Here is a 10,526-nt window from a genome sequence, read left to right on the forward strand (position 1 = left end):
TAGAACAAAACCTAAAAATGTTATTTCTTTCAGTGCTTTGTGGTTCTTATTGGGCAGTTCCCACTCCAACTTTTCTCTACCTCTTGTACCTCTTTCATCCTGGTAAAAGGGAGGACCAAAACTAGCTTCTTGAGTAGTCTCAAGATGATTAAAGAAAAGTCTAGGAGCTGCTCAGACATAGCCAGGAAAAACTTAGATGTATCAGACCACAGTTTTGACCTGTGTGGAACTTTTTGCAAGCCATGTGGAGCCTGGAGTGTTTCTTCATCACTCATATTTGAGAAAATTTGGATACTCTCTGTCTAGGCTGTTTATGTGTGTGTTGCATTTGTTTTTTTGATTTTGGGTCTTTTTTTTTTTTGAGGATTGGGGTAATGAAATCCTATAAAACTGGCTTATTGGTGTTAAGAGGTTTGGTTTTTGGTTTTGCTGAATTTATAGCATCAAATGAAGTCTAAAAATTAAGATTCTTGGCTCTAAGTGCCCCAGATTTATACCTTCTCAAAATGAACAGAGGCTTTACTAAAAATGAATAAATGACTCTAAATCTTCATTGCCTGTCATTTCTCCCACCTTAACTCCGCTCCTATTTCCACTGGGTTATTTTGGTGCTTTTGGGGTAAATCTCAGATGCCCCATCATTTCTGCTGTAGATATTAAAGCATGTGTCTCTAAAAGATATGGACTCTTTTAAAAAACACAACCGCGTATTTGAATTGACTAGCAAAATAATAGAGGTGTATTCTCAAAACATAACTATAATACCTTTATAACTCCCAAAAATATTGACAAAAACTCCTTAATATCATCAAATATCCAGTCAGAATTAAATTTCTTCCTTTTTTTTTTTTGGTCTTACTGACTTTTCTAGGGCTACTCCCGAGGCACATGGAGGTTCCCAGGCTAGGGGTCTAATCGGAGCTGTAGCTGCCAGCCTACACCACAGCCACAGCAACATGGGATCCAAGCCATGTCTGCAACCTACACCACAGCTCATGGCAACGCCGGATCCTTAACCCCCTGAGCAAGGCCAGGGATCGAACCCGCAACCTCATGGTTCCTAGTTGGATTCGTTAACCCCTGTGCCACGACGGGAACTCCTTCCATCATATTTTGGATTTTGCTGGTTACTTCACTGAGATGTTGCTTAACAAGTTCCTCTATTCCTTATACTTCCTGTAAACTGAGTGTTGGGTCTAGAAGTTTAATCTGACTTGGCTTGGATATTTTTTTGGCAAGAACACTTCATAAGTAGTATTGTGTAATTCCATAGGAAAGCAGATGATGTTAGCAGGCATTAATTATCATTATCTAGAAAATTTTTCATTTTTGGCCCATCAAGCTATACACCACTTGGACAAACCTCATATATACCCTCTCTTTTGTACTGTTTTAACTGACCAGAAAATGATTACCTGGTTGTAAGCTCATCTCACAGACGTAATCTCCTTGGAAAATAATCAGAAGGTTCCATTAACCTTCAATATATGTAAATAAAAATTTTCTCCATTCCCACCTATGGTGATATTGTTGGTTATTTATTCAACTGCCATTACTCTCACCCTTTTTAAGTACTGACAGAGCCCACCTCCCACCTAAGAGGCTGACCAGCTGTTCACTTTCCAAAGTGCCTGGTTTCTGGGAAACCCTTTCTTTACCTCTTAATGAGGATACTGTCATCCTTGGCTCTTTACATGAGGTTCGAGGTTGTTATTTGGAGCTGCAGTGGCCATCTTCCGACTACAGGGAGCAGCCTTGAGGATTAACACCAGTGTGCCTAGGACGATGGGGTGAAAATGTGGGAAAAGTCTAGATCCTCAGTAAGTCACTGAGCCATTGAAGTAGCTCACCTTGCAAATGCCCTGCCCCCGGACTTAGGTGTGATTGTAAAAACCCACTAGCTCACTTTTAGTTGATCATTTGCAGTTATAAACAACCCAACCAATACACTAGGTACATTCAAAAACACTTTTATGTTTCCACTATTTAAAGCCTTGATAAAAGGGGAAGAAACCCTATTGACCTTGAGTTTCCTACCTAATCAGAATCTTTCGGAGCTGCCATCCTGGCTCAGCCATAGCAAACCCGACTAGTATCCATGTTCGATCCCTGGCATTGCCCAGTGGGTTAAGCATCTGGTGTTGCTGTGAGCTGTGACATAGGTCGAAGACAAGGCTTGGATGCCGAGTTGCTGTGGCTGTGGTATAGGCTGGTAGCTGCAGCTCTGATTCGACCCCTAGCCTGGGAACTTCCGTATGCTGCATGTGCGGCCTTAAAAAGAAAAAAAACAAATCTTTCTTAATCCCTCTAATAGAACTAAAATGATGATATAGATGGCATAAGCCATTGAATCATCAAAATTAACTTATTTTTGAACTGGGGTTTTGGGATTGGTATATGTACACTGAGGTATATGGAATGATTGGCCAGTGGGGACCTACTGTATAGTACAGAGAACTCTATCCAGATATTTTGTGATAATCTATGTGGGGAAAGAATATAAAAGAGAATGAATATTTGTAATGTATAACTGAATCACTTTGTTGTACAGCAGAAACGATCACAACCTTGTAAATCAGCTGTACTTCAATACAACTTTAAAAATGAAAAAACTGGAGTTCCTGTCATGGCGCAGTGGTTAACGAATCCGACTAGGAACCATGAGGTCGCGGGTTCGGTCCCTGCCCTTTGCTCAGTGGGTTAACGATCCGGTGTTGCCCTGAGCTGTGGTGTACGTTGTAGACGCGGCTCGGATCCCGCGTTGCTGTGGCTCTGGCTTAGGCTGGCGGCTATAGCTCCAATTAGACCCCTAGCCTGGGAACCTCCATATGCTGCGGGAGCAGCCCAAGAAACAGCAGAAAGATGAAAAAACCAACCCCTCCAAATTAACTTATTTTTACGCCATGTTTTAAATAAAAGCAGTTTTTGATAAGATATAAGTTGAAAAAGCACACTTAAAAGTTTTAGAGTCCTAAAACGTCCATGTTGGTGGTAGGAATTGGAGTTGAACTATTTCCCAAAGATCATTCTCAAAGCACATAACTAAGAGTTGACTTAGAGTGTTGGCAACAAAGGGAAACTTTTCTCCTGTTACATTATGCTGGACGTAACATTCATATTAAGTAGGGGAATTGGAATTTTTAAATCTCCTCCTTTGTAGCAAAACAATTCCCAAGGTTCAAATTGAATGCACAAGATTAATAGGCAGAGTGCTGAGGATTTAACATAAAAAAATACTATGATGTTTGAAATCTAAGCAGCAGCTATGGAACTGAAAAAGTAAAGGGTAGCTGAGGATTTGTCCTGTGCTTGCTCCTGCCTCTGTTTTTTGTTTTGTTTTGTTTTTTGAAATATAATTGACATATAACATTACGTTCCTGCTTGTATTTCGCATTCCCAGACTGTGTTATGTGCAAGCAAAGTTTCATTGTTTTTCGATCAATAGATTGCACCTTTGTCCTTGCAGATAAGGTGATGACAGCAAGTGGTTCCAGGAAACCCTTTGTAATAACTCTTCTTTGTGTTGTGTGAGGAAGCCCTGGCTTGTAAATGGATGACATCAGTGGCTTCCCACCCACTCCTCTGGATCCCCTCACATACAGAGACTCATTGTTAATGACTTTTACTCTGAACAGCTGCTGGCTCTCACTGGCTTCATTCACTATGAACATGGCAGTCGTACATCCCAGATTTCAAATAATCTGTCCTGTTGTCAGACCATGTGTCAGGCCATCTGCCCTTGTGTCTGATAAGGAAAATATGGTCACCTTAAATATGGCACAACCCTTTCCAGCGTCTCTGCCTACTTGGAGGTTTTCCCTATGTGTGTCATTGTTTTGGATACCTCATGAAGTGGTACTCTTTCTCCTTTGCTAAATAAGCAAAATTACCCACATGTTCAGTGGAAATATTCTCCTTTATGGATCCTGCCTAGCAGAGATTTCAACATAGCCAATACTTGTATTAGACACGGTAAGGCAGAGCCTTCCTCTCTGTGAAAAGCTACCTGATCAGAATCCTGAGTTAAATGTTCATTATCACAATAAAATTCAAAGCCTTCAACAATGCATAAGGTGAGGCATTTGAGCAGGTGAGCATAGTTTATCTTGGAAAAATCAATGAAAGGAAGACGGCAGAGTTAGGGTTCAGCTGCGGAGATGAGGTGAGAGTGAAGAGTAACTTCAGAGCCCCCTGGGGGCAGGCTTACTGTCTCCAAGTGGTGGGTCAGGCAGTGGGCTCACTGTTGACTTTAACACTGTGGCTTGGAAAACACCAGAATCTCTGTCTTTTGTGCACTTTATGTAGTGAGCCTAGTACAGGAAAGGTGCTCAGGAGATACTTGCTGAACTGTATTGACAAGTAACTTTTACTTGGATCTATGGTGTTTGCTTCACCAGATAAATGCATTTGCAACCATCTTTCTGGTTCAGAGTGTCAAAGCTGGTCTGAAATGTCTTCAAGGATGTTGGCACTTAAGGATAGTTTTTCATGGATGTAGGACTTTGATTCAGGTAGCCAGAATATTACAAATAAAACCTAGGAGAGGAAGACAATCCTGGGGTATTAAGGAGATTAGTAATGGTTTAGGACAGCTGAGTAAATATATTTATTTGGTTCTGTGGGCCCTCCCAAGCCTTTTAACAACTACCGTGTGTTTTATAGACACATTTTTCTATGAAGTAGTCAAGCTGTAAACAGACTGAACTCTGACAGTCATGTCTTAAAAGAGAGAGAGAAGAGGGGTGGGGGAAGTACTACCGCCATTCCTCTAATGGAAATAATCTGTCTTTGGAAGCCCAGGACTACGGGTGTAGACCATCGCACCCACTCCATTTTCAACCCATCCTGATCATGGGCTTCCTATAGATTTGTCCCTCATATGTAACGGGGTGCTGAGAGGAAACTCTGAACCCACTGCACCCCCAGCACAATCCTACAGTTTTATAGACTGAATGGTAGGTGCTCAGTAAAGATTTGTTGGGTAAATAATACATCAGGCGTTGTTTAGCAATGCTGGTGAACAGTGTGGCTTTTCCTTCATGTTCATAAGTTCCTTGGGTCAAGGATTTTTTAATCTTCCACACTCAGGTGCTTCTTAGTATACAAATGTAGGCACTCAGTGTTTGTGTCTCAGTGAGCAGAGCAAGGGCCACATTCATGATTTCCATGGGAGCCTGTTTTGTTGACTTTTCCCAGTATCACCAGTGCTGCCTGCTGAGCAGCAGAATGTTCTCCCTCTTCCTTTCAAGGTCTCACAGATTCATGGTAACAGGTGGGAAGGGACCAGAGAGACTCTTTTTTTTTTTTTTTTTTTTTTTTTTTTTAGTGTTTTTAGGGCCACATCTGGGGCCTATGGAAGTTCCCAGGCTAGGGGCTGAATCAGGGCTGTGGCCACCAGCCCACGCCACAGCCACAGCAATGCCAGATCTGAGCTCCATCTTGATCTAGATCTATGCTTCAGCTCTTGGCAACGCTGGATCCTTAACCCCCTGAGTGAGGCCAGGGATCGAACCCGCATCCTCATGGATACTAGTTGGGCTTACCCACTGAGCCACAAAAGGGACTCCCAGGGAGACTTTTAAGTCAAACTCTTCATTTTATAAATGAAAAAAAAATTAGGTCTGGAGAGATGGAGTGACTTACCCAAGATTGTATATAGATAGTCTCTGACAAAACCAAGAACGAATCCAAGTCTCCTTGAAAGTCATTTTTCTTTGTGAAATATTTTTTAGTTTAATGTGAAAGACCTTCATTTTGTGGCTATATATATATGCCCTCAAATACTTGTTATAATCTGTTACTCCTCAAGGAAACTCTAAAAGCTTTTAGCTAATTATTTCCCATTTGACTCACTTCAGAATGTCAAATAAGTTCTCACTGAGACATCAAGATAAAATCCATGACAAGCCAAAGAGAAAAGCCATAAAAAGAGAAATCTTCAAAGGGGTTATCCAAAAAAAAAGGTAACATGACTCCATTCCTTTGGACACATTCAAGATAAAAAGATATTAGGCCTTGATGAGGGCTCAATAAATAACACCTGTCTTCCCACCCAGGTTCTGAAAAGACTGAGAAACAACACAAAAGGTAGCAGATGAAGGTCAAAAGATCACCTTCGTTACTGAAAGAGGCTGAGTGGAGAGCAGGACTTAGAATGGCAGCCAAGTAGGCTGTTAACTGAACCCCAAATTTAGCATGACCTTCTGAGTAGAACATGCCTGAAGGCAGGACCACTGCTGAGAGAAAGAAGAGGGACCAGGCTAAGCTTTCCCAGTGAGTGACTAGTGTCGGCCACTGACGGCAAAAAAATTCCAGTGTTGGAGCTAGTGCAGGATTCTCTACAAGAGCAGGGAACAGCCACTCCCATAACAAAAAGGGAGTTGAAGATTGGGAGGCAAGATTTATGAAGAGAGTTTCTCCCCGGAGGAAGATAATGTGAAAGCCCTTCTTACCCCAAAGTTGCTTTCTCATGGAAAAGGGTTCACACACACCTTCTGCAGCTTGGAGGGTGCTGGTGACTGAATGTGGCTCATGCTTGAAAACTAAAAGGAAAGGGTTCCAACAATGAGACTGAACAAGAGGTGTCTGGATGGGGTGGGTAGTGCTGGGAGAGGAAAAAGAAGTTGGGGGCAGCAAATGGGGGGAGAGAAGAGAAAGGAGGAGGGGAGAGAGGGAGAGGTTGAGACAAGACACTTCATTCCTGTCCAGCAGGCCATCTGCAAGGGTTCTTAGGCTTTTGAAGGGAGGAGCTGGAGTTTTGACCCAGAGCTTAGGAAGTTTCAGCTGATCCAAGGAGAGGTTCCCAGCGATGGGGGTGGTGGGTGTGTGAGAATGGTGAGGGCATCCCACACCAGGAGGAGGCAGCTTTCAACATACTAGCTCAGCCCAGAGAGATGCCAGTCAGTTAAGAACTTCTCTCCCTCTTTTCCTGCTTGCTTCTGCCTCTTCCCATTTTGACCCTGGAACAACCATGTTGAGTGAAATGGCAGATGGTTGGAAACAGTAGGGGGAGGACAGGAAAAGATGGACCTTGCCTCGTTCTCTGGCTTCTTGGCTGCACAGGGCCCCTGAGGATAAAGGGGAAATTTTCCTCTTTAAGTCCAATTCCAGAGGTTGATTATTACACAAGATTGTTTTTTTCTCATTTATTGAGACTGTTGGAGACTTAAAGTGGCTGTAGGACCTTTTATAACTGAGGAGTGGTTATAATCCTCCATAGGATTATGGAGGTCTTCATCCAGGGGCAGATGAAAGAATATTCCCTCACCAGATAATTTAAAAGAGACAGTGGGGAGTTCCATTATGGCTCAGTGGGTTAAGCACCCAGCGTTGTCTCTGAGGATTCAGGTTTGATCCCTGGCCTTGCTCAGTGGGTTCAGGATCTGGCATTGCTGCAAGATGTGGCGTAGGTCACAGACACGGCTTGGATCCAGTGTTGCTGTGGCATAGGCCTCAGCTGCACCTTGGGTTTGACCCTTAGCTCTAGGGGCTTCCATGTGTCACAGGTACAGCCTTGGGGGAAAAAAAGAGATGGTGGGAATCAAAAAGTTGCTTTCTGATTTGAGTAGATTAGTTTCTTCTTCGCATTGAGCAGCCTGTCAATCTTATTTTGTTGGTTTTTATTTCTCTAGCAGATCAACATGGGGTGGTTTGTGATAGTTCTACATGTATTAAGCATGCTGCCTAAACCAGCATTTGGAGCATTAAGAACCCTGGAAACTCCAGCTGACCAAGGGCCCTATCCCACTGATGGCATTTGCTGCATTTGCCCCAGGTGGCAATGGCATGCATAACAACCCTCCATAACTTCTCCAGAAAGTTATAAACTCAAGAAGGAAAATGATAAATGCTTTCTATACGTGGCAGTGGCCTTTCCATGATCTTTCTTTTTAAAGCACTCACCCAGCAAATAGCACTGCTAATTAATAAACCTGTTGGTGAGTAAATCAAATGAAACGCATTAAGGGCTCCATCCAGTCCTGCCCAAAGCCAGGCAGAGGGGGCCAACTTGAGTTCTCACCATTATCTCCCAACACCCTTTGTTGTTTGATCAGAATAGTTTCCCTCTGTAAGATATTAATGATTCCCAGGTCTGCTCTCAGAAGTTTCTTTATTATATGTGAAGTGATTGAAAACTGCCAATCATGAATCTGGCAATCCCCTCTCATGAGCTTAAAGACTGTTCTGATTATGATAATTACATTTTTATGAATATCCTATCTAGAGAGTAACAATTTTACTGTGTCAGACTACACTGCACAAAGATGCATCAATTTCATCTGCAATGAAAAATAGAGCCTAATAGCTCAGTTATATGATAGTCAAACATCAAGATGCAGCTTAAGTACTTCAACTGAAAGAATTCTGATCATTATTTAACCTTGAGATTGTGATTAAGGGTGAAGGCTTGTCAGCTTTCATTAATTATTTTTTTCATGATTTTTGCTGTTTTGATTTGATTTTTTAAAACTCCGTAATTAACACTTATTAACATTTGGATTCCATCCTACTCCCCCCCCACCCCATGATATGGGGGCAAGGCAACAACAGTTACAGAAGATTGATAGATGTGATTAATGGTCAAAGAGAGAAGATTAGGTAATTAGAAGACATAATTATGTTTCAGGTACAACAATGTCATGCCAACTGGCTTTCTACGTGGTGAAATTTCTTCAGTCATGATGTGAATAATGGACACAGTATTTAGATTTGATGCTGTGAATACATATTAATTTAATGGAAAGAGAATGGCTCCATTATTATAGATAGTTGAAAAGTATGCTCTGAGAACCAGTAGCATCAAGCAGCACTAAAAAGCCTGTTAGAAATGCACATTCTCAGGCCCCACCCCCAGCCTTGCTGAGTCAGAATCTCTAGCAGTGGGGCATAGGACTCTGTCGTCGTCATCTTCTTCTTTTTTTTTTTTTGCTTTTTAGGGCCCCACCTGCAGCATATGGCGGGTCCTAGGCTAGGGGTCCAAGCGGAGCTAAAGCTGCCAGCCACAGCCACATTAGATCCAAGCTGCATCTGTGACGTACACCATAGCTCATGGCAATGCTGGATCCTTAACTCACTGAGTGAGGCCAGGGATGGAACCTGCAACCTCATGGTTCCTAGTCAGATTCGTTTCCCCTGCACCATGGCAGGAACTCCTAGGACTCTGTCTTAACACGTCCTCCAGGTGATTCTCTGAGGCTTAAGAACTGCTGCTCTAGCATCGATTTCCATTAACTGCGGTGAAACATTGCTCGGTGTGGAGGCAGCAATCTCGGCAACACTGTAGGTGTTCTGTGTTCACTGCAGGCCCCTGCATTCCAGGGGAGCTGAAGTGAACAGACTCTTTTGGTCAAATCCTTGACTCCAGAGGTTCCTCTTAAGTGGTTTCTTTTCTTTAAATCCCTAGATATTACAAACTGTAGTTTCTTCCCACTACCGCTCATAATTGTTAGGTCCTCCTCCCTGGTAAAGGGATGTTTGTGATACCCTTTCTAATGTCAGATCTCCACCACCCTGAACCTCCGCTGATCCTTTGCCTTTGTTACAACCATTTCCCTAAAGTCATCTTGAATTGCTTAAAAAGTTTTAATGTCCAACATCATGCTCTTTATATTTTTATTGGTTGATTGATTGATTGACTGATTATCTTTTTGCCTTTTCTAGGGCCACTCCCATGGCATATGGAGGTTCCCAGGCTAGGGGTCTAATCGAAGCTGTAGGGGTCAGCCTACACCAGAGCCACAGCAACGTGGGATCCCAGCCGCATCTGCGACCTACACCACAGCTCACGGCAACGCCGGATCCTTAACCCACTGAGCAAGGCCAGGGATCGAACCCACAACCTCATGGTTTCTAGTCGGATTCGTTAACCACTGAGCCATGATGGGAACTCTAGCTCTTTATGTTTCTTATGGCAGGCACGTACCATAAAAAAATCTCTTGATGGCACTATGTGTCAAAGTTATTCACCAGAACTCACCAGAAAATGGCATGGGTAGAGGCCACAAACTGCAAGCACACTCAATTAAAGAAAAACACTGTAGAACATACTTAGTACGAATGCTTGATGCTCACTGGGCAGCACCGTGTGGCACTGTCAGTAACACAATTTTTCTTTGGTTGAAAGTTTAAGGTAGCTCTTGGTGTGAGGGAAATAAATCACAGAGTTTGGTAATAAGACATGAAGAAGGGGGAGGGAGGGAGAGAGAGCTTGAGAGAGGTTTGGTTTTGTTTTGTGTTTTTTGCTTTTTAGGGCCGCATCCTTGGTATGTGAAAGTTCCCAGGCTAGAGGTCAAATTGGAGCTACAGTTGCTGGCCCACACCATACCCACAGCGAGCTGCGTTTGCGACCTACACCACAACTCATGGCAATGCCGGATCCCCAACCCTCCAAGTGAGGCTAGGGGTCAAACCTGCATCCTCTTGGATAGTAGTTGGATTCACTTCCGCTTTGCCACAATGGGAACTCCTGAGAGAGACTTTTTAATGAAAGTATTTGAGACAAATAGCATTCTGATAAATCAGCATGT

This window comes from Phacochoerus africanus, chromosome 3, assembly GCF_016906955.1.
Source record: "Phacochoerus africanus isolate WHEZ1 chromosome 3, ROS_Pafr_v1, whole genome shotgun sequence".
Taxonomy (NCBI): domain Eukaryota; kingdom Metazoa; phylum Chordata; class Mammalia; order Artiodactyla; family Suidae; genus Phacochoerus; species Phacochoerus africanus.